The sequence below is a fragment of the Pinus tabuliformis genome, chromosome 9, assembly GCF_031772625.1.
Source record: "Pinus tabuliformis cultivar Carrire ecotype Pingquan chromosome 9, CPIR1, whole genome shotgun sequence".
In the NCBI taxonomy this organism is placed as follows: Eukaryota; Viridiplantae; Streptophyta; class Pinopsida; order Pinales; family Pinaceae; genus Pinus; species Pinus tabuliformis.
The window spans coordinates 193,488,975-193,496,177 of NC_142307.1; the positions used below are offsets into that span (position 1 = coordinate 193,488,975).

General features: G+C 36.7%; 1 long non-coding RNA gene across 1 annotated transcript; it reads right to left on the reverse strand.

Annotated features, from left to right (window-relative positions):
- Positions 1 to 663: 663 nt before the first annotated feature.
- Positions 664 to 6,794, reverse strand: LOC149147797 (uncharacterized). Its single transcript, XR_016262942.1, has 4 exons — positions 6,466 to 6,794; positions 5,483 to 5,692; positions 1,513 to 1,774; positions 664 to 1,390 (listed from the first exon to the last, which is right to left on the reverse strand). It is a non-coding gene; the product is annotated as an uncharacterized LOC149147797 (long non-coding RNA).
- Between the last annotated feature and the right edge of the window lie 409 nt (positions 6,795 to 7,203).

A 7,203-nucleotide genomic window follows, 5' to 3' on the forward strand; every position in this document is an offset into this window, starting at 1 on the left:
GACTCTGCAGAGATTGGAGAAATCAGGGAAGAAGACACTGTGTGGCAGCTCTTTGAAGCCATGGAAATAGGAGATTTGGAACCAGTGCACTCTACCCAAGGAATGGAAGAAGCTGACAGCTGTAACATCTTTTATTTTTCTGATGTATTTCAAGGTTTTACTAATACTAGGAAGCTTTTACAGGATTTATACTTGTGTGAACTGTTGGAAATCTTTGTTAGCAGTCTTTTGTAAGCTGGGAATTTTAGACATGGAGCTGGAATGCCTAGCTTATCTGGAATTTCAAAGAACAATGTACTTCTGCTGTTACGTAGGGTAACTGTTTATATATATTCAATTAAAACATTTTTATTTTACAATCATTTAACAATTAATTTATAACCAATCAACTATTAAATTAATACAAAACATCAATACTTTATAATAAAAACATGATATGACCATTAAACTAACATTCAAGAATCTCATGAGGCCACAAAAAAACACCCCTTACAATGTGTAGAACTACAACACCCACAGATCAGTAGAGCTCCTCATCAAATATCCAAGATTATTTCCATGCACATTCCAGACCCATGTAAATACACAAAAACAAATTCTCCATGCCTTTCTCAAATAGTGAATCGAACTTTCTTATTAAAAGAGTTTTATATTTTAATTCCCTCAATACAAATACTAAGCATGCCTTGGGGGACTTTTTGGTGATCATTAAGCAGTGATAAAACTTGCAATAGTTGTTTTCCAAGCTACAGCAACTGAAGTTGTTTCCCACATCACAGAAACTCCTTTATGACACTGGCACAAAACTATATTGTCATAAGCTTTATTAAGTATGCATTTAAGTTCCTCTTTTACAACTAGTTGAGAAATGCCTTTGTCACTCAATTAAAATATTGCTCATAGTTAAACGCTATCAGATCTAAAGTAACAGCCAAGGAGTGTGCCCTCCTGGCTGGCATAACTCAAGTAAATAATGACTTTCCAGCAAGTCACCCTAATGTAACTCCTCATTGAGGGTGCCCTTCATGTAATCAGTAAAGTTAACTCCCTCATGAACCTCTAATGCTGGTTGTAACTATTTATACCAGCAGGACTACAGATCCAAAAATAATTGAAATAACCATCTCAAGTACTGTGCCTTCCTCTGCTGTCATAAATGAATGTGGACAGGCCCAAAAGTAGCATCAAATCAGCACCTTTCCTCTGCTGTTAAGTTATCCCTGCTACTGGTTATAACTCCCATCACAAGCACGCCCAATTTCTTGTTGTAGATACTGTGTTTGGGCTTCAAAGGAGTGCCCCATATCTTGATATATCTCCTCAAAAGAACACTCGAACTTCAGCTACATTGCTGGCTTGTACACGATTTGGACCATAGGCACACCAATATCTGGTGATCAATAATTTACCAAAAATTAAATAAAATATTTATGCATGTTTGACATAGTGAACTTAAAATCAAAATATTATATATATATATATATATAGAGAGAGAGAGAGAGAGAGACTCACACAACATATTCTAGATATGTTGAAGAATTTGTCTTCTTGATATCCTTCACATCTTTAATTCATCGAGTTTTAGCAACAAATTGAGTAGGTGTACTTTCCCTCAATTGCTCTCCACTTATAAAATCCTCAAGTCGACAATACGCGACTTGGTCTCTTGCTACTTCCGTCCATGTCAAATCTTCCACCGAAAACTCTGTCATTCCTTTTGGGTCCTCAACCTCCAACTCATTGATCAAGTCCCACTTCTTCATTCTTCAAATCCCTATACAAATGAGGGAACACGAATATTGACTAAACATATGAGCGACAATTCATGTTATAAATATCGAACACCACTTGAAGTGCAATTTTCTGTAGTGTGTACATATTAACTCACTCCATCAGATGAGTATAACCATTTTCTTCTGTTATATTAAAATGAATTAAATATGCAATAAAATTCAAGTATCTATTGGAGTATAACATTTCAATACATTAATGTAATAGGTAAGATTCAGGGTATCTGTTTAAAACACTTCAATACATCAAATTGAAATAGCTCAAAATTCAAAACCTCTAAAACATAGTTATGGATCCTTTACCGAAAGACTAAACTGGGATTCAAAATGACCTGATCCTTAATTAATTAAAGGGCTTAACCTTGTGGCTAATCTTAATTCTATCAATCTTCAGAATCTGCTCTATGAGGATCCAGGCATTCAGAAACCTGCTATGAGGCTAACCCTCTGTCTAACATGACAGAAGTAGAATAACTCATCTCTATTTATGATTATGGTGGAAGGGGGGGAGAGATTCCAGATGGGGCAATTTTCTTTAGGATTAATCATGTATGTATAGATGCGATATAACAGATATTAGTTGGAATAATTGTATAAGGGACTTTAGGGGATGTACAAATGTCTTCCCGGATCCAGGGATCCTAGAAACTAGACAGAATGCCATAATTCAAGATTCCATACTACTTTTACTGGGGACCATACTCAACCATGTTATGTTCCATGTATGCAATTTCTAATTCCTGTTAATTGTCTCTGGGTTCATATCTAATTGTAAGGCAATTACAACTGCTTCATACTACATAGCCTTATGAGTTATAACTGATGAAACTCATTATACTGAGATGTTTCTCCACAAAATATGAACCAAAGTAGCTACTTATAGTCCATCATCCATAAAGAATGCTTTTGCTGGACTTGGTTCTTCTGTCTGGAGCTCCGGATTGAAGAACCACCCAAGACACTGGTAGCTGTCTGGTTTGGCATGCTGCACAGTACTTGAGTCTTGATTTGCTTCAATAACATGTATTGTGGTCATTCTTATGTACCTCGCCTCTTCAATATGCTTGCATGTCGGAGACATCATATTTATTTGCAACTGAAGCTAAAGAATGGGATGACTCCGCATATTCAGAGTTTATCCATTTGCTAATACATGACTGCCCAATCCTCCATTTTGAACCATGTTTGGAAGGATATGCCAAGCTTTCTATGATGCTAGCCTGTATGAAAAGGAAGATAAGCTGCCCCTTCTTGTTCCATTCAATTTGAAATTCTTCTGTCAATCCACATAATTATTGCAGAAGAGCTCAAATGCTATTATCTGTTATTATCTACGAAGAGATATCTACAAATCTAGCGTGTACTTTCATCTCTATAGCAATATTAAGATTTGAAATAATTGAAGATAATGTACATGTGATGTTGAACTCTGCAAGAGACGACCAGATAAGAGAAAAACGCTTAATAAAGTGAGATGTGAAGACTATACAGAGTTTGCTTTGCTTGTCTGCCAAGCAAGTTGCCATCTACATGAAAGATGTCTTGCAATATCAGAGAACATGTTTAGACAGTTTAGACACGGAATATATACAGTGTAACCGGATATACTTTTAGATCCTTTATAGATTGGAGTTAAAGGGGAGATAAATTCTTCGTAAAACTGTAATTGCTTTACTCCTCATGTAGATGTTCAGGGCTTTCCGTGGATGCTAATAAAATTTCATTTCAGATAAATGTCCACCTTACCACCCATCACCTTTCAAGTAAAGAAGGCATGGATCCAATCAGCTTAATTGACATGACAAAATTGTAATAGAGTTATAAACCTATTTCCAGTCACCAATTCCTTTAAGGGCAAATAACGTCTTCAGCAGAAACACTCCTCTTGACTCTTGATATGGATACTAGGATTCCTTGGTTCTGGAGGATAGTCAACAGAAAAATAGACAAGAACTACAAAATTCTATCTTAAGCGGAAACAGTCCTCTTGACTCTCGACATGGAGACTAGGGTGTCTTAGTCCTAGAGGACAGTCAACAGAAAAATACACAAGAACTGCAAAATTGTCATATACCAATCAACACACTGGCAATTTTTCCCCTAAAAGATTCTCTTTATACCCCACATTGATTGTTTAATGGATTATCCAGTTCTTTATCGAATGCTTTTTATTAGCGTTAGTGAATTGATTTGAACTTTTCATCTCAACCTCAAAGAAAAAAGAAACTTCACTTCCCTTTGTTTTGTTTCTAGAACTAGAACCTTTTTTAAGAAAAATGACTTCAGGATTGACTCTTCGGGGGATTGATCTAATCTGCCTATTTTTTGTTAGTGCGGAATAGAAAATATAAAACCTTGGGCATTGGAGGTTTTCAAATAATTTGCATTTAGAAAAAGAAAAAACTATGGCATAATTGACAATAAGGTGTTGTATGTTTCAGTCTGCACTTGCAATATACACAAATTTATGCTTTAATACACCTATGCCTGTTCACTTTAATTCCACTCAATGCCAGTATTGTGTCACCTTAGCGAATAGATCCAGTTAGCTGTGTATGTATTTCTAATATTTTGCCAATGCTTGCACTAGTAGTACTTATTTGGATTAACAAACTGTTATTGGACTTTATAAAATATTATGTTTTTTCCATGAAGACAACACATGATGGTATGTATACAGCAGTTACATTGTATCAAGAAAATCCAGCACAAAAGATTTGAAGAACAAGAGCTAACCTGGTTTTACTAACACTTCAGCAAATGGGAGGTGGGTTCTGCAGTTGATGACTGAGCTAGTCCCCTTTACTGTTTTGTTATGTTTATGCAAATCATCAATTGCATTTACATATCAGTGATTTGATCTCTTCCTTTCCGTTAAAGTTGAACTTTAAATAAAAAAAATCCATGTTTTCAAGAGATGGACTGTGTAGATGCTAATATGACATCTGGATCACAGTTAATAAACATAGGACACAGACATACATTGAGTTTAAGAGGTCAGGGCAGTTGTAGCAAATCAGATTTAGAAGCTACGACAACTCCTTGACAAACATAGGAAACTGAAATGATTTGAGAAGATATGACATGGGAGTGATGATGCTGGGAGAGCTTTGTTTGATTAAAAGAATGAAACACTTACATATGATAGAGCTTGGCATGATCTTGTGTTATGTGACTTGTCTTGAATGGGACAAGACAGGCTTACTTTTCTAAAATTTTCAGTAAAATGCATAGGTTCTGCAAACCGTTAAATTTAAAAATTGAAATGTTTTTGTAGACAGTATACACGGTACTTGCCACAATATTTGGAGTGTATATATCTTTGGATCAATTTTCAGGCCCTTTGCGCAGTGCAGCTACCCCAGCTGCTAAATATAAAACCTTGGGCATTGGAGGTTTTCATTAGAAAGATAATATAGTTGCTAGATAGACAGCGACAACGTCGGTGGCACCAGGATGGGTTGTAGCAAGGGCGAAGGCACATCGATTTCTTATCAGTGCAAATAAGGTTTTTCACAAACCTCTCCTTGTATGAAAATGTCTTTGTCATAAATAAGGTTTTTCACAAACCTCTCCTTGTATGAAAATGTCTTTGTCATAAATAAAGAGCTAACCAGCCTGCCATTAAATAGACCTGCTAAATAGGAATCTCCAAGTAGCAGCATTTATTGACATAAGACCAGAATGAGTACCTTGAAAATTTTCTCGAAGCAAACTGGAATCCCTAGGACAAATATGATTGTCCCACAGCCCTGACTGGTAACAACTGCAATTATCTTTTTCGTATGATGGATATTAGAGTCAACCAAGATGCTGCTTGAGCAGGTATTCTCAATAGAGAGTCTGAAGAAAGCCTGAAATGCAGAATCGCACTGGTGGAAAGCCAAACAATCTGCAACTACCTGGCAAACAACCCTATATTTAGATGAACATAAAATATTGGGAGAGAGGACAAAATTAAACAAATTAGAAGTAAGATACTAAGAAATATTTAGTAAATAGTTCTAAATAGGACCGGACTCCGTTACTTTGGCCATGGGTTATTTTCTTGACACAGATAAGTGGAAATTCTACATTGGAATATTCACTAAGAATCAAAACCCTGATTGAAATTTATCTAGCACGGTCAGCTGAAAGGCATTTACAAACATTATATCAAGCGATTCTTTCAGTCTTTCATGAATACGAAGAATTAGGGAATAGCAGACACCGACACAGAGATATGATATCGCCCTAAACTGTGAGATATGGCGATTCTGTTGCCAACATTAATCTGGATAGAAAACCCTTTGTAATGTGAACTCAATCCGGAAGTCGTGGATGTTACATACCTACTTGAAAGTCACTGGGTTTATTTTTTCTTTCAATACCAAACTCGGCCTATAAATCTACAGACAGACTCCAGCATCTAATCTGCATAGTAGAATCTTTGCAATCAACAACAAGCCCATTTGTTGTTTCCCAATTAATTTCAAAAAGCAAAGGGCTAATGGGCACTGACGGTATAGATCTTGGACCTACCAGAATCACAACTGGATTGGCTTTGGTCAATAAACTGATGGGTTCAATGATGGACGCTCTGTCCATCCATAAACAGCGACTAAAATTGGAAGGAACAAAATGAGATTTTATGATATTGAAATGCAAATTAGAATACAGCAAGAATTGTCAGTACCTTAATTCATAACCTAGCTGCATCAATGCCTTTGGCTTATCTGTCTCGTTGTGCCTTCTTTCACAGTAATGGCTTATCTTGTCCTGCTGTGCCTTCTTTTACACAGCACTGAAGTATCTTACAATACAGTAATAATGATGGCTTATCTTGTGCCTTCTTTCACAGTGAGCTTATCTTGTCCTGTTTTATGTGGACGGAATAAACTCGGGAAAGAGAGAAAAACTAATATGTATTGTTCCTCAGGGGAAATCGAATGACCCTGAGGAAAACGTTTTCACTCTGTATGATCCTCAGGAGAAATCCTGGTTTTCAGTACCATATATTCCGCAGAGCGGCTCTCCGCTCTGCGGAATATATGGTACTGAAAACCAGGATTTCTCCTGAGGATCATACAGAGTGAAAACGTTTTCCTCAGGGTCATTCGATTTCCCCTGAGGAACAATACATATGAGTTTTTCGCTCTTCCGCTCTGCGGAATATATGGTACTGAAAACCAGGATTTCTCCTGAGGATCATACAGAGTGAAAACGTTTTCCTCAGGGTCATTCGATTTCCCCTTAGGAACAATACATATGAGTTTTTCCCCTGAGGAACAATACATATGAGTTTTTCGCTCTTTTCCGAGTTTATTCTGTCCACATAAAACTGAGGATTCCTCAATTCTCTCTCCCACTCTTTGGACACCTGTCTTACGATATGGTGCAAAGCAAGGGGCATTACACTCGCACCCGACATCCC